The sequence below is a fragment of the Thermobia domestica genome, chromosome 4, assembly GCF_964235325.1.
Source record: "Thermobia domestica chromosome 4, izTheDome1.hap1.1, whole genome shotgun sequence".
Classification (NCBI taxonomy): Eukaryota; Metazoa; Arthropoda; class Insecta; order Zygentoma; family Lepismatidae; genus Thermobia; species Thermobia domestica.
This window is the reverse complement of record NC_137457.1, coordinates 228,019,629-228,038,537: the sequence shown is the minus strand read 5'-3', so window position 1 is coordinate 228,038,537 and position 18,909 is coordinate 228,019,629.

Sequence of the window (18,909 nt, the reverse complement as noted above, 5' to 3'; positions counted from 1 at the left end):
CTGGTGAGTAGGGTCCCTGGTTCGACTCCCATTCTAGTAAGTTTGTGGTGGACAACAGCATGTCCGTAGGTTTTCTCGGAGTACTCCCGCTTTCTCTCAAATTCTTATTCCATTGATCCTTACACCATCATTCACTTGCCTTATTCATCCTTCTCCCTTAGAAATTCTCTGCAAAATGTCTAAGATCTACCACAACTAAACGTCTAGAAGTTAAATGCCAGTGTAACATAATAACTATTTTCCATCTTTTAACTTAATCTTTCTCAGCGGCTGTTGTTATTTAACAGTTTTCGTTTTTTGAAAACAAAACTGAATGGAGAATCAAATGTGCAATAGCCATGGAATGATCGTAATTTACACAAAGCTGATATATAATTCTGCCAAAAATTCTCTCAACTTTGATTCATACGACAGTTTGCATCACCATAGAAGGCAGTACGTTAAAAACGGCTACTACTTCTTTCACTGCCACTACTATTGCTATTACTACCACTGTTACTAGTACTAATATTGATAATAATAATATAGTTATAATTTAAATCTATTGACGTCATTACCAAAATATTTCATACAATTGTATGTGCTCTCCACAGTAACTTCCCTAACGCAGACAAGAAAAAAGAGAAGCTGCTAAAAGAGTTTTTCAAGGAAGTTGCTCATCTGAGTGCAAGTAGTATGAAAGAGATGATAAAATACGAGAAGGAAGAGATGTTGCTAACAACTAATATATCAGACCTCCAGACCAAGGTTTGTATTTTTTTTAAAGTTATAAGTGTTACACAGCTTCAGACTTTCATCAATTGTTTTACTTTCTAGATGAATACAAGTTTACTGGTAGCCATAGCCAGAAATAGATTAATTTCGAACAAACATCTTTCAATTAAATAAAAAATATCATTTTGGTATGTAAGAAATGTTATTCGAACATGCTTTCCTTGCTGTATGTTCTTTCCACTTTCACCAAATACGTTTCCAGAGTTAATTACCAGCGTTATCTATTCTTCTATTGTTTTCACATATTTTATCGTGCAATTAAAATTAAGGAGCTGACTATCTATTCGCTCATCTTGTAAGTTTTTTTTCATGATATTTATAAATAGTAAGATAGACTGTAAGGAAGTTAACAAGACAGAGTAATAAGGGTTGGTTTCTGAGTACTTGATCTCTTTCACAATACACAACACAATTCTGTGTTAGCACGTGCTATGAACTTTAGATTAAGTTGGTTTCTGGTCAAGATTCAAACTTACTACGTACATTTTAAAATCAGTTGTTTATTAAAATGAAACAAGTAACTGGAACATGGAGGTTAAGTGTAGCTCACTTAAAATTGTAATAAAACTGTGCGGAGTAACACGGGAGTTATCATTGAAGTGTCAACGGGAATTTAGAAATACAAATAATTAATCTTGACATTCTTTCAAAAGTACAAACACCATTCAATTGGCTATATTGGAATCCAGTGTATTACAGCTGCTTTGGTCTATTTTAATCGCAATAACATGAAGTCAGCCATTATCACCAATTCTAATTAATGTTTCCACCAAAATACGTTACCCTAAAATGAATGCTATCCTTAGATTAGCTTTGAACGCAAAATGAAAATCTAATAAATAAAGACAATGCAAAGTACTCACTTCTTTGACCTGTCGTTTAGTATTTCACCAGTACTTATATATAGTGGGTTGGTTCTGCCTCCATTGAAACAAGAGCACAATGGGAGAATCGTCTAGAGGAAACACCTTGGTATATTTCTTTCTCGTTGGCAGCAACACGGTCACATTACTAGGTGAAACTCCGATGATGCGAGGGTGTTTCCTCTCAACGTTTCTCCCATTGTGCGCTTGTTTCAATGGAGGCACAACCAAACCCCTGTTTCCATGTCAAATTTTGCAGATGACCAACGTTGGAGATATTCACCATACGCCACTGGTGTCGCTACAAGTTTTATTGCATTCTACACATTAAATTTGATAGTTCAATTGTTTGTTTGACAGCTCTTTGTGCATTATTAGCTGAGATAAAGGCTTGCTACGGGTAGTCAGATACAAGTCTGCAACAACGCCTCTAACAGCTAAATGGGAAATAATATGACAAAGTTTGTCCTCTAAGAGTTGCATGACATTTAATGTCCTTTCGAACAATTCCAACAGTTAGACTACTTTCTATTGCAAATTTTGAAGCTGCCCCACGTTGGAGGTATTCACGAGACACCGCTGGTCTCGCTACGATTTTTATAGCATTCTACACATACGATTTATTAAAGCAATTTTTTGTTTGAAGGTTCTATAGCTGCGATATAGGCCTGGTACGTTCTTATTGAATTACCCGGTATATATATATATATATATATATATATATATATATATATATATATATATATATATATATATATATGTGTGTGTGTGTGTGTGTAAAATTACCTATCAATAATTTGACTAACTTATGACTATTTGTCCGCAAAGGTAACTACCACCAAAAATACCAATTTGTGAAGTTTACGTCCAGAAAATACACCCCAAGTAAGAATATCGTAAATGAGAAATTCTGAAATGTATGGAAATATAAAAAATGCGTTCCAAATTTATGAAGGTATAAAACAATGATGATCTTATTTTTAAAAAAACTTCTGAACAAAATTTACATATAAATTTAACGAAGGACGTTCTGTCGCTGTTTCTGGAGGTCTGTGTTCAATTGGCCTTCATGCCGTGAGTTGAATGAAAATGGAGATAAGGTGAAGGTCTTGTTGGTGTGGGTATATCCTACGTAGTACCTGGTTGTGCCAGTTCAGTTACACCGTGAACTTTCGTAAGATCAGAGTAAATATGGGACCCCCACAGAGTGTCATAATGGCGTGTACGCTATGCGAGTTGAAACTGGGGTCAAACGCCACTGCAGCGCAGTGGAAAATAAGCATCTGGTGAACCGGTGAAAGCATCTGATGAACCGGTTCTAAAACAGCCGATCCAGAAGAAAGTCCTCTTGTGTGTTTGGTGGACTGCTCGCGACATCGTGCATCGGGAACTGCTATCAGCTGGTCAGAACATCAATGTAACGGCGTACTGTCAGTAGTTGAGCCGTGTCCAAGAAAAAACTCAAAACTCTGGAGCCAGTGCTTCTGAATTGCAAAGGGGTCCTCCTGTTACACGACAACGCTAAGCCCCACGACACTATTCTACGCCTTGGATGGAAAACACTATTGCATCTTCTATACTCCCCGGACATTTCGTCGTCCGATTATCACCTGTTCCATTCCTTGGATAATCACTTTAAAGGTCGCAAATTCAAATCCCTAGTGCAGGTGCAAAATGCACTTGATACTTTCTTCGCTTAACGGCCCATCAAGTTCTACCGCAATGGAATCTGAGGTCTTCCAGAACTTAGACAGAAGGTCTTCGATGCTGATGGAAATTATTTATGATCTTCCAGGCACGTCTTACATGACATACCTATGTTCGAAAGAGGTAGGTGAAAAGGCGAGAGAACTTTCTTGGTTATCTTTATAGTTAATTATCGGTATTAGACAGTGACTTAAAGAATTTAGCCATTTTTCTTTTCGGTCACAGCTTTTAAATTATCTTGCAATTCAGACTGGTATTCGGCAGTACCTTGATGAATTGCCTTTTTCAATAGAAGGCATCTATCCTTATATGGATCAGGTTTAATGAAAAATTCACAGACATCATATGTTATTCATAGTTCTTGGGGCAAATATTTTAAGGTCGGTGTTATCTTTTCCATACCATTTTAGGCTCTTCTTTATTAAAATCGTTGTTAGACACCTTAACCAATTTCAATTTAGTTCTCTGCATCTGAAAATTCAAAAACTTCTTGGTTGTCATTCAATTCCTGCTGTTTAAACTCATTATTTGCAGTTTGAACAATATTTCCAGCCATTGCACTATTTGTGTAAATTAATTGTTAGTTTTCCTAGACCAATTGTGCAACAGATTTTTCGGCATGTTGTCAATTAGTTTAACTTCAGCTCCTGGAGTAACTATTTAATGCAAACAATATATTTTGCTATTTAAAAATGTTACTTGCATCTCATAATATTCATATTCGGGGCTCTTCTCATAGTACCGTCTTTGATTTTAAAGATTCTTCTTATCTGGTACCACTTAGAGATTGTAAATATTTAATAATCCATAGGTTGAAGTAAGGACGTAGTATTAAGTAAGGAAAACACTTATGTAAATTATGATGCACTAATTCAAGCTTACGTAGATGGTTTGGTGCATTATCTAAAACTAAAATAGCCTTGAAAATTAAATTATTTTTTCTTAAACATATTTCAATTCCAGGATCAAAAGCAGTTCTGAAACAAATCCTTGATAATGGCAGCAGTAGCCCAGTCTCTCTTGCTTACAATTCGAAATACCGATAAGTTGTTGATTTTAAAGTACGAGAACTTAATGAGCGTTTCGAGCACAAAAGGCTTAATTAAACGAACTGCAGACGAATTAGAACAAAATAATAAAGTATCTCTGTTTTTTGTCACCTTAAATCCGGTGCAAATATTTCACTTTTTGACATGAAGATTTCATTTTTTTCATTTCTTCCTAGAATAAACCTGTGTCATTTACATTGAGTGCTTGTTCAGGTTTGTATTCAGAAGTTCAGAAGTTAACTTCAAAACACACATATGCACATACTGCAACTGTAGTGTCTGCAGACGCAACTTCTACCACAATTTTGAAGTTCGAGAGTGACAGTCGGACGTTGAATATGTTCTGATGCTTAAAGACATCTACTCATATTTCTTTTAAAAATACATCAAGAAGTGTAAATTTCTCAAGAGCTGTTACACAATTTAAAGGTACAGTCCATAGTGTTAAATACAGCTTCCATTTTTTTTAATTGGTGGGTCACGCACTTTATTCTGCCGGTAGTGAAGTCAAAGCTATAGAATTTCTGATGTTTTTCCATCAAGTTTTGATACTTCATACATTTGATTCGTTGATATGAAAAGAACATGATACGGATGCGAACTTTCCGCCAAGAACTAAAGAATTTGCATTTTAATCTTAAGCGGTAAAACATTTTCTTTTCTATTGTAAACTATCTTCCATTCCTTTGACTTGACATTATAATGTTCATGATATATAAATAGTTGTGCATGATGTTTCGATATCGATATGCAATAGGGGAGGACAAAATCAATTTGACGATCATTCACTTTCACTTTCATTGCTCAGCCGTCTCCTTTAACTTATGGGAGTAACATGGAATGATAAATACCAGAAAATGAAGTAAATTGTAAAAAAAGCTGACAAAATAAGTGCTAATACCTTGAAAGTATTGCGACAACTGAATAATTTGCCAAAACACGAAAAAGTGGATTTTGTCAAAGAACAAAGAGGTGTATGTATTCGCTGACACTCAAAGTGGGCGTCGAACTCTCTCGTGGCTATTTGGATAGCATATGTGACATTGACATGAGAGACTCGAGTCCGATTTATGACTGAAGCTCATGTGGTTTGGACCCCACTTTAAACTGTAGATCCACGTATCATAAACCCTCGCTGCTGAATAGGACGCTAAAACTCCAATGTAATCCAACCCAGTCAACAGGTGGCATTAAGTAAAAAGGTAATTGTGTTTTAATAAAGTAGAACATTGCAACTAGAGCGGAAGCAAGAGTTTTTTGTGTTTATTGTTTTAAAAATTAAACATATCGATAGCAAAGAATGATTTTGGTATGGTTTTGTTCCACGAATAATGAAATTCGCTAGTGCAGAAATTAGTCACAACTATTGTTTCCTGGAAGTTTCAAATCTGGAATCGCGAAATCATGAATAAGGAGCTTTGAATATCACCTAACACATACTAATTCATTAAGAAAATATTAATAATATTTTAGTTTAATTAGTAGATATAGTAGTTTCTTTTATAGTTATACTGGAAAATTTTGTTTACAGATAAGAAACATTCCAAAATGGAGTGTTATGAGACTAAGCACTAAAGAAAAAATTGAAGGCCATTTTTTGAAGAATAAATATGGTGCATGCATTGGTTACGATTCTGCTCTTCCTGAAATCGAGAGGTACCCAGTATTTACAATACTAGTATTTTTTCTATTAATTTGTATTGAATGGCAAAAATGTTTCTTTTAAAGTTAATTGTAAATATAATGTAATAGTTAACTTAAAGTCATATTAGAGATTTTAAAATTCTAAATGACTGAAATATTTGTGATATTTCCTATTATACTTGTATTCACATCAGTAGACATCTATGCATATAAATTTGTTTTGATGTGGTCGAGCAACATTATTATTATAAATGTATGGAGCATGCAGATATTCGTCGGCGTGTTTCTTGACTATATGCTATAATTTGCCTTTGTTATGCGGTGTTAAATAAATTTTTCAGCGTAGCAACAAGAAACCAAATTTCTCTTAGGATAACTGTAACTAAGTATTTCATTATTGTTCTCTTACTGAAACCAAACTACTGTTCATGTCAAGATCATTTTATACTATTTGAATGCGAAGACAATGCTTTGTAGAAGGGATAGGAAATACATAATGAGAATATATTAACAACCATGTCCTTTCTCCCACTGGTTAAGAGTTATCTTGAAAGACCATTAAATAAATAGGTCAACGAATCTGCAACCTTCTCTTTCTTCTCATAATCCTCACAATTTTGATGGTGAATGGTACGTTGATTATCGTTCAGTACACAGAATACACTTTGTAAGAAATCAGATGAATCTAAAAGATATTACAATACTTCTGAATAGATCGAGAACGTGATAAAAATATTTTATATACAACGGAGTAGTCGGACTTCGTGCAAACTAATGAAAGTGTGTATTAATAGAATGAACACTAATAGTTACGGAATTTCAAAGTAATTTGTTTCAATCACTTCGCCTTAAATATCTGAATCTCTATTCAAGCTTTACTTGTCATATAGCCCAGTCAATAAAGGTTTTTGCAAGGAAAAAATTTGGGTAAAGCTGATTTTCTCCCAAGTGATAGACCACTATGAGAGGAACATTTTCCCAAAAGTCCCCGCCCCTCCCCCTGGAGCTTCTCCCCCCACGCCCCCTCAAAGTTAAAAAGTGGGCGTTTTAGAAAAAAAGTCACATCTTCAAAACTAATGGACATATTGACATGCTTCTTTTTTTCTCGTAATCTGTGAAATGTGCTCTACAATTTTGTATTCCTTAAAGTTTTCCATAAACATAATGGGTTCTTGGCAATTTTAACCTAAAGAGTAAAAAATGAAAAAAATCGCCCGCGCCATTTTGTTTTTCCTCTTATATTTCCTTAGCGAGTTGTGATATGGAAAAATGTTTCAAATAAATCTTAAAGAGCATAACATTATCTTTCCAACGGTGTATATATTGTGGGGGTTACTCTTAAAATTAGCCATGTACCGAGGTAAGTTTGAAGACGGGCGGGCTCAAATTTTCGCCTCAAATATCAAGTCACTATGTTTCATTTCGAAAGAAAAAAAATAATAATAACAAAGCTTTTTTTAAAAAATAATAAACCACTGCATTCTTAGAAAAGCATTTTTGTTTAGTCCTGCCTCCCCTGTGAAGCTTTAACCCTTACTCTATCCCCATTACCATTCCAAATTTAAAAATAAGCGTTTCTGACAAAAGGTATTATCTCCAAAACTATTCAACACACTGATAATTTTCACATTCTGTTTTATTCTTAAAAGGTGATAAAATTATCTTATTTTATTTTCTATTTTTTTTATAAATCTTATAATTTCTAGATAAACAAATAAACTATAAAAATTTGAAATATTTTGTTTGCTCTTCCTTTCCCTATTTTTTGCCTTGGATCTCCTCAGTCAATTAGCGTATGAAATTATATCTATAACATTTTTTATTATGTTTACATCTTAATTTTGAACATGTCCGCTATGCTTACTGCAGTATTTTCAACTTAATCTTCCGTAGCTATACAGTATGCTATTTAATTTTCGGATAATGATTCTACAAGTTCTTCCTCGGAATAGAAATGTGAATTTAGGCAAGACAGCCCATACAGTGCTCACACATTGCAGAGCAATCTATTTTAGTTATTTTACATTTACAGTATTGCCTACATCCTTGCTTACACGAACATGATATTATGTACAGAAGCTAGTCTGGTGCAAATGGCTTGGATGTGGTAATAGGTTTCAATGTCTTTTTGGAGCGTCCGTTTTCTTTCATTAATCCTATCCTCCAACCCCATTCTGTGTCAGGAAGTTTATTTCCTAACGATTTCTGTACTTGCAAAAATACTCTGAGCGAATGTTCATTACACGCTTCAGAAGTTGGGGGTAGTTTGGCCAGGTCAAAGTTAGATCTTAGTGAACTTTTCTTTGTGAAAGACAAAAATCTGTGGTATCGGGCTTCATTCAAATTTGAGTATTTTCCCAAATCATACGAAGCCAAAACTAATTTTTCACCTGTAGATAATATTTCTCCTTTAGATTTTGAAATATCAAAAAACACTCTGGCCCAGTTTTGAAATTCCGGTGATTTGAGCATATCTATTACTTTTAATTTGCCCATACCATAAAAACACGATGTCGTGTCACATCCTGTAAACGCATGACAGAACAAAAGTAGTTGCCCGCAATCCCCAAATTTTTCAATCAATGTTTCGATCCTGAAGTACCGTGTGTTCGGAGTCACACCACCTTTCTCTTTACAGAAGTAAACAGAAGCACTTTGTTTCTCAGGAGACAAAGCAGTAAGTAAGACTACCAGGTCAGTATCAGATCCAACAACAATAACTTTTGAAGCAGTTTTCAACTGTTGAATGGCCGTCATTACAATGTCAACATCTGCGTCTCCCTCTGCTGTAATTACAGTCAATCTCCGTTTCACGAGTTCAGACCCCAGAGCCAACGATAATCTCTTCTTATTGTTTCTATTACCTAAGAACTCGTCTTTTCCCGTGGCACAGACTGTGTTTTGACAAAAAATTATGTCTTGTGAAGATTTTTTCGCTGCTCTCCTGTTTTGTTCTTCATTTTTCGTGGTAGGCTCACTAGGGTAACCATCAAAAACAACGATAGATTTTTGACCATATTTATTAAGAACATGTGTACAATAGTTCTCTAAGACAGCTCCAAAGGTACAATTTTTTGGCCATGGCAGGTGGTGAAGAAGAAACCCTCCGTCTACAATATATGTTGCATCCTTTACATCTAGTTCTTCGATGATTCCTTCTTCAAAAACTTTCATCAAGGATGATTTTGTACCTTTTCGAAGAGAAACTTCGTCAAACAGAGCTGGTGGGCGTACTGCCAATTCATATTCGAAATATGTCTTTAATTTGCTGGCGCTATCACAGGCACACAATATCCTTTTAAAAAGCTGTTAAGAATTGATATTGACCTCTTCTGATCTTACTCTTGCTGACTTCTGTGCTGCCTGTGTCTTCACCTTTTCTGTGCAGTTTAAGTTCTTGGAAATTTTTACCTTTAATTTTGTTCATGGTAGACAAACCGACACCGTATGCTTGATCACAGTTTATTGAATCATCACAAACAAACCCAGTGGCCAAAGAGACCAGTTCACCAGACAACTTTGTAAAAGGATTGTGTTCTTGTAACCAAGCTGTAAACTTCTGTAAGTCTGATAAGTCTTTCTTCTTTCTGGATTCTCGTAGTTACACGTGCTGTTCGCTAAACTGCATTGCTGTTCCGAAAAAAATCTTCTACAGCCTCATGGACTTTGAGAAAGAATGGTGTTCCAAGTACCCATTTTGAAAGAGTATTGTCAGTAATGCCACGGCCATGTGTCAGTCCTCCAACAGATTTCATGGGTCGCATCAAATCTTGTTCTATGCACATATCAGACCACGTTCCTGACTAGTACTTGCCTTTCCGCCCAATAGTGAAGAATCCTTTCTCCTTAAAAAGAATTAGTTCTTGATCTGTGAGTTTTGATTCAAGTTTGCACATCTCTTGTGCATACAAGTGGGCGGATTTAGCATAGGAGAGATGTCCGGCAGCATGAAAATATGGGAGAATTTGAATTGTTGTATTCATATGTAAATCCCAGTTTCCTGATCTTTCTGCAAAGATAAACAGCATTATAAGGTCAATGCACCTAAGGAGATTAACCCACAGCTTAATTGTTCTGCTTAAAGTTCTAATTTCCTGCAAGAAATCGTTAAATTTGCTCAAAGCTTCTTTAACAGCTGGTTCTTCTAGAACATCTTGTTCATTAAAACTCTTTTCAAGAAGATCTTTAGAAATATTTTCCAAATATGCAAGAGAGCCATTTATTTCAGGAAAACTGCTCTTCATCACTTTAACAATCGCACAAGGAGTAAGGCTATATGCTCGGACAGCTCTTGCGTATGCGTGACCATTCAAATGTGGTTCACAGTCAGTTTACCGTAAACTGTAGCCCATAGGTCTTCCAAACCACTCCCCTCCATTATCTTTCCAATAGCACCCATAAAAGTCATTAATAGATGAAGTCCTCCTAGCCTCAGAATAATTTTTGACACTTCACTGTTGATATTTGCTGACGCTACAATTTCAGCCGCCTTTAAAAACAATGGTTGATCGAACGTAACAATACAGGCACGGCGTTGCTTCTGACATTGTTCTGCAGCATAACTGAGAGCAGAGAAAATTGTTGATGGATTGCTAGGATCCATGTTTATAAAGGGAATTCTTAATATATGTGTATCCTCACAATCTTCTCTTCTACTCATTACGGAGGTCATGAATCCATTCCACCCAGGCTGCATATCTGCGCCTGCAATCCACAAAACATTCATTGGAAATATGGGGTGTACCGTTCGACATTCAATTCCTCTGGTAAATTTCAAGTCATTAAAATCTTCCACAAAAATATTGGAGAGCCCACTCCGGTGACTTTTTTTGGCATACGAAAGAATACGAATAGTTTCAGGATTAAATGTTCCCAACGGAGTTCGCTTCACCTCCACTTCTGTTTTAACACATTTACTTAGTGTTATGCATTTTATCCCTCCATGATATTTGAGGCGAAAATTTGAGCCCGCTCGTCTTCAAACTTACCTCGGTACATGACTAATTTTAAGAGTAACCCCCACAATATATACACCGTTGGAAAGATAATTTTATGCTCTTTAAGATTTATTTGAAACATTTTTCCATATCACAACTCGCTAAGGAAATATAAGAGGAAAAACAAAATGGCGCGGCGATTTTTTTCATTTTTTACTCTTTAGGTTAAAATTGCCAAGAAACCATTAGGTTTATGGAAAACTTTAAGGAATACGAAATTGTAGAACACATTTCACAGATTACGAGAAAAAAAGAAGCATGTCAATATGTCCATTAGTTTTGAAGATATGGCCTTTTTTCTAAAACGCCCATTTTTTAACTTTGAGGGGGCGTGAGGGGAGAAGCTCCAGGGGGAGGGGCGGGGACTTTTGGGAAAATGTTCCCCTCATAGTGGTCTATCACTTGGAAGAAAATCAGCTTTACCCAAATTTTTTCCGAACTTTGATGTTTTTTGACCTTCATTGACTGGGCTAATAGGTAAGTAAGAAGAAGCGAATTAGAAATAATATCAAGTTTATGATACAGTAGTTCATGGACACTAACAGGCATATACAATCAAGTAATGGCTTCAGTCCACTTTTAAAAAAATGGGTCAAACTTCTCTAGTAAATCTACTTCACGCCAAGAAGGAGAATAGCGTAAAAATACAAGGTGGCCCAAAAGTAGAAATGCAGCCCTGCAATGATCAAGTATTACATTTTAATTTATTGAAATCATGAGTTTATTTCCTTGGGTCTGTTCCGAACTTAACATATATGTGAAAAGAAATTAGAAATAAAGAATAAAAGAAATTAAGTCAATATAAGTATGGATAGTAATAAGAAAGTATATAAAATGCCATATGCAGGTCAGTACGAGGATGTGTACTTATTTTTGGACCACCCTGTATATTATTCTTGGCATAGAGAACGGTGCACAGAGAAAATAGTAAACTGAATGTGCTGAAATTATAGTCAAACCGGACAAGAAAAGTTCTATTTGTAATACTTTTGGTTATCAAATTGCATGTTGCCTCAGGTAAAAGGGCTGCATGAAGCAGGAAGGCTGAATAAGTTGTGGTAAGTTATATTCCCTATGCTGAGATTTTAAATTGTGAGTATATCACTTATAACTATAATCTGTATAAATGAGTTGAGTTCAGTTGATTTTGAGTTTAATGTCCCTTTCAGCAGCGAGGCTGTATGAGACGTGACCTACTGATTAACGTGGAATCCGAACCACATGAGCTCCCGACGGGAATCAAACCCGGCTCTTTCTCGCCAAAGGCGCGAACGCTAACCATTTAGCCACGAAGGAGCTCAATAATCTGTATATATATGTAAATGTTGTTACAGACAATGGTTCAGTACCGAAGATATAATATTCTTTTACGATCAGACCTGTGCATTTAAGTTGTTAAATTTTGTGGCCAGACAGATTTTTCTATGCAGTTAAGATATAATACATAAGGACGACATGATGAAGGGATGTAGATTCAATTTATAAAGAAGAAATTTCGTGAAATGTAAATGTTGAAAAGTATTCCAAAATACATTAGTTTTAATCTATTTTATTCTGAGTTATCATTGAACATTCATGAAGTAAATTAGATCTTAAGTAGTTCAATAATCCTATTTTAACGAACTTAAGACAAATATGTAACTAACTATCCAGAATAGTTGATGTTAGTAATATAAGTGTTACACACTTCCATTTGATCTTGCAAATCTCGTAAGAATCTTACTTCGCACTTTAAATGCAGTCCAATGACTGCGGCTATTTTCCAATATTGTGCAGCTCAGTTATATTGTTTCAGTATTTCCTGCAATAGTACCATCATCTAAATACCAGATATTTAATTTGGTATTAATGCTAGACTCTACGGATTGAATTGTCATGCGAACTAAGTGAAACCTAAAAGATTGCCTAGTTGTACTCCAAGTTGCGAAAGTATAATATTATCACTTAGAAACAGATTACTTGGTTTCGTATAGCATTGATAGACGTAGTGATAAATCGATGAAAAATTATTTTTAATTGTGAGTAACATTTCAGCTCATTGAAAATGTTACGAAAAGCTAATTTTATAAAAAATCCTTTTTGTTGTGGATGAGGAGTATAAAAGTAAATGTAAGTTGCGTATGCTGCTACTCAGGCTCCATTGCGGACGCATACTGCCAATTGACGAGGATAAAGGAAAAATACGATGGATTCTATAATTCTGGAACATACAAATTTTACTGATATCCTTCTCTAAATATTGGCCAGTGCAATTGGTCGAATTCCACAACTGTACTTATTTAGTGCAAAAAATGATGCTCCAACCAAGGTTGGTTTTACTTCTTGAAGCACGTTACCCGAAAGGATTAAATGAAGTTATTCTAGAATCATTGTGGTTAATATTACCTTTGAACTTATTCATGATGTAACTGTAAATCCTCAAGAATAGAAGGACAGAGACCACCAATGCTTCCAGCTAATTCGGGTGAGAAGGATTTTATAGCACATTGTATGCCAGAAATTGAAACTCTTGGTACGTTAGGCTTATTTTGAGGAGATTCTGCTGAAGCAAAGGTGTCTGAGTGTGAACAATGTTTCTCCTTAAGTGTTTCTGAAACAGAAGAATTATTTGTGATATTGATATCTTCAGGAATTGTTAATCTAACTGCACCTCTTAGTCTCGGTCGTTCAGTTTATTTTCGACAGCTTTTGTGTTAAATTATAATGGAGCAGAATAATATTGAGGAATGTGGTCGTGTTTTTTGTGTAACGATAGGGTAATGCACTTCAATTTGAAACATTCGAGCTATTTGCTTAACCCAGGTCGTTCAGCTTCTTACTTCATTTAATTGTGACGGAACATTGAGTACAGAAACAATGAAAGTTCCACTCATGCGTATAGGTCATTTTGTAACCATTCTGAGTTCGAGATCTCTTTTTGGGTGAACATTTATCTGTAACCAATCCGTGTAATCTGGTCGCTGTTTGTGGTTCCTGGTCCTATCAATAAGTATTCTCCTGAGGCTGGAACCTATTTGGACAGGACGATGAAGGACCTCTCCAAGAAGAGTTGCAAATTGTTCCCAAATCGCTCATCGGTCTCAATGATGAGACGAGCATTAGGCGCCGAAAGGTTGAGGTGTCTGGTTTCGAAAACCTCACGGACGATCAGACGGTCATCCAGACATAACGCACACAAACATCACTCATACAAACAACGAAAACACACTGGATTAAATAACACCATACTTATTTATTAGAACACTATTATATAAAAAGATAACGAAGAGGAAGTAACACAACACTGAACACAGAATATGTGTAATAATTTTCATCACTGAAATCACACTTTGCCCTTTTATGCAATGTAGCCCTTTATATATATATATATATATATATATATATATATATATATATATATATATGAGATTATAATTCAGATTTCACTGCAAATGCTTCTCTCACACCATTGACGCACTTGGGGGATTAGCACTGGGGAAAAGTTGTCTGGATCGTCCCACGATGAATCCAGTGGCGGCGCCGAACAATCCTGAAGCGTAAAGGTGATACTTCAGCAAAATAAAAAAAAAAGAGATAGAATGCTAATGTGGAGGGCGCGTGTATAACTTTTTAAACGCACAAGGTCTGCGGACCTGGGACTTCACTAGTTGGGTGCTAGAAAACGTCCTTCACCGGCTAATAGCTTGTGTCCCTTAACATACAATCGTACTTGGTTCCCGACGCAACGTGCGTGGTGGCTGCGTACAACACCGGAGTCAAACTCTCTGAGCACCAAAGCTCAAGCTACGGGCTGCAGTGGTCAATTAAAGAGGGTTGGCAATTCATTTCAAAAATCACTCAGTTAAAGCACTTATATACACATGCAAGCAGAATACGGAAAATAATTTGTGTTAATTTTGGTCAACTGCCTATAATGCGGCGATAACTCTGGCGTGAGAAAGTACAGATAACGAGCTGCGAAACAACGCAATTTGTGCCGCTTTGGTCACTGGAACATCTGGTCAGCCCATATTTCTCCAATCTATGGCAATGTTTCATAAGAGATTAAAGAAAACACTTAATTCGTTTTCCAATAACTATAGAATATATACTGTGCATATAATAAGTCAGGGAGAAACACTGAAATGGTTTGTCACTAACTGAAATGTTCTCAGCAACAGCAATGTTTTAAATATATAAATGAAAAAACAATGAGAGACTTGTTTGTCCAATTGTGTGGGAAGGAAGCAATTCCCATCAAAGAAAGAGCTTATATGCGTCGCAGAATAAAGTATAAATCGAAAAAATAGTCACTGTCTTTACGAAATATACAGAGTGTCCACAAAATATCCTTATATTACCTGGTAGCGGTTATAATTTCTGTTTACCATATGACGGATAACTTCATAGAGATAAGTGGCTACCGTATTGGTTGACCAAGCACATCTTGGGACCCTTCTTAGTAAAGGAAGATAGGATTTTCATTTGACTATTGCAAGAGTTAGAAATCTAATTTTCTATGTTGTGATGATTATATTGAATAACATCTGATAATGAAGAATTATAACTGAGAGTATTTTCCTTTGGTGTCTAAGGTTTATTCTTCTTATGAAGAGTTTGATGAGATTTGATAATATGGATGGTAAGTCCTCTTTGATTAGCCAGATGTTTTTCGATGAAGGCAAGATGTATATTTTCCATTATGTGTTAAATTAACTGATTCTTCGTTATTAGTAACTGACATGCTTCCGACGACAGAAATGGTTCCCTCAAGATTGTGACTCTGCTTGTAGGAAACATAATTGAGGATTAAAAGATTCACCACAAGTACAAGTTTTGTTAACCCTCTATTGATTACCGACCACGCTACACAGAAAAATGTTGTGGATTGTTCGTTTAAATGGCTCATGCCACTATTGTTCATCCAAGAAATAATTTTAAAGACTTAAAGAATAGAACATTTTAAATTGGTGTTTAAAATAACACTTTAAAGATATTTCAACGAATTGACAGAGAATATATTATACAATTAAAGTTTGAATCATAAAAACGCATCAGTAGCGAGACATATTGTTTGCGATAAAGCACTCCACGGGAAGCACTGCTTCTCTGCCCACACTTACACACAGATTCAGTTCATACACGTGATATATACCATCTAATCAAACGAAAATTGCGGAGCAAACATTATATGCATAATCACTCTTTTCAACGATCAATAAGTGAAATTTTTATGTGGATTCAATGTTCCAATGCTAAGTTTAATTTCAACTGCGGACATTCGTCAAACTAGAAATGGTGGAAACCGAAAACTTCAAGTTTCAATGCTGATAGGTTTAGTAAAAAAGGGGTAATGGACAAAGAAAAGCAGATGTTGCTTCTATTAAGATTTACCGCAGGAGAAATAGATTCTGCTTAGAACTTCGTTTCTTTATTGCAATCCAAAGAAACAATACAATTGTTCTTTCTTATCGAAAGTTAATTTTCATTGAGCGAGAACGGTAATCGGAGAGGACGAACTATTTTTGAATTTGATTCAGGATCCGAAGAATAAATTTCATTGCAGCTCTTATTCCTATATTAAGAACGGAAATAATAAAAGCTAGTGTAACTGCCAGGATTGAATATTAATTCCTACGCGATAAAAGTTCCAAGAGTAAACAAGGTTCTTGATGTAGCCTCAAATGCAAGGAACAAATTCTGTCTGGTACTTTACAACGAAGGCAGGATGTATCTTTATCCGCCTATTGCACACGGATATTATAGATCTACTACTTCTGATTTTTTATATTGAGTTCTCATATTTGAAAGTCTACCACAGTTTCACAATATGAAAAGTACTCATTACTATTATCTTGATTATACAGTTTGTTTATAAACCTGCTACTATGAGATTTATGTTGTCAGTATTGGTGCTGCTGTTCTATTGGTTATTGAAATTTTTAACATAAATAGCTGAAATAAAATTATCGCATTACGTTAAAACGTTTGAATAGAGATATATTTGTGTATACCATTTTGCATTATTGCTCTAAATGTAATTGAACGTTTATTTCAGACATGGGTACTCCCATGCTATGAAAGTGGTTAAAAATAGCTCTATTGAAAGCAGTGATGAAATGTTAATATACATAGTAGCATACCCTATGGAGAATACTGAGGTACGTGTCTACTTCAATAGCTCTACTTTAATATTTGAAATGAAAATTTAAATAGTTAGTTGGTTTAATTTAAGAATCTCTATTGCCTGTTAATTTTTCACTAGAAGTCAGCGAGATTTCTTTCCCACAGTACAGTGAACATTGAACTCAATATGAAGGCTTTAATATACACAGGGTACTTCGGTTTGTATTACCAACAGTTTTAATAGAACGTATGAAATCGAACTAAAAATCTCAAGATCGACGGTACTTTAGTAAAATTGAAAGTGTGAAAGTGATTCAGGATCTGCGCTGGAAAGTAAGAAACGTGTTGATAATATTTTTTTCTTCTAAAAATTACTCTTTCGCTGCTTCTACAGTTAATGTATGTGAAATGCATCAATATTGTACATAAACGTTATGTAAATTACTGTAAATCTCAAACGCTTGTCCTTTCTGTTCTTCTTTCTCGCTCGCCTTCTCCAAGAAGGAGGTTGACGACCAACAGGAATCATAGTTTGCTATTTTTCGCATCGTATATAATGTCTTTTGTGCCTATCTATAAGAGTGTATCTAATTTTCATTTCTGTGTAACCTAACGATACATTTCCATTCAAGCTGTACCCGAAATTAAGTTACCCTTCTTTCAATCTGTAGATAAGTATATCAAGAACAAATTGTAGAATGCATTACTTATTAACAGAATTGCCCAGTTTTACAATTAACAGGAGAATTATGCTACATATTTAATAAACCTGGGTTATAATTTGCATGGAATAAACGTTATATTATGAATCCAAATATTACTGATGTATTAATGAGATATCTGAGTTTTCTTTCTGCATACCAGTTCCTTGGTTTATGGAGGAACGTCTTTTATTTTAAATTTTAGTACATTCCTAAGAAGTATCGCATAACCTGACGATGCAACAGAATGAATATTTCTGGTCTAGAACGATCTATTAACTGGTGAATTTTCGACTTTGCATAAGACAATATGGAACCTATTCAGACAAAAAGATGAACGATTGCAATAAAATATAGGAAAGTGTATATAAAAAAGTGGATACAAAAAAGTGATATCTTTAGTTCTGTTGCAATTACTTTCCCGAAAGTATTCCTTCACCACTGAAATGGCTTAAAAAGATGTCGAGAACACTTGAATATAAAGAAGCAACTTACCATATCATTCTAAGTAAAAGCAAATATTGCGGATGGATGCTTGAAATCATACGTTCTTATATGCTTGTACATATTCAAATCTCAAGCGAATGCCAACACACTTCATCTAGAAAAATCGATTTAAGGTGTGTGCAGAGCTTGAGTTTGTGACCAGTTAAGACGAAATTCATAGTTAAGAAATCACAGAAGATCCACGTCTCAAATTTAGTAGGGAAAGAAGTAATATCCCATGCGTGAAGCTTACATTTTCATTTAATTTCCATTGACATTTTGAATCAAATCACAATTTTTAAATATGAAACAGTTAAAATATTTCTTTTAAATATTTTGTTTATATTTCAAATTTCGACTTAAAGAAAAACATTTTTCCATTCAACAAACCAACTTACAATTCAAAAAGATTACTTCTTCATATTGTATGTCTGAAACATCAGTATTAAGTTTGGAATATAAATTTGATATACAATGTTCTAGTTTCAAGGTTCCGTGTTCAAGAAACCCGGCCCTGGTAAGAATTAACAGTTGAACCTTTTATAGGATGATTCTAACCAAATATAAATCTAAACCTAGACAG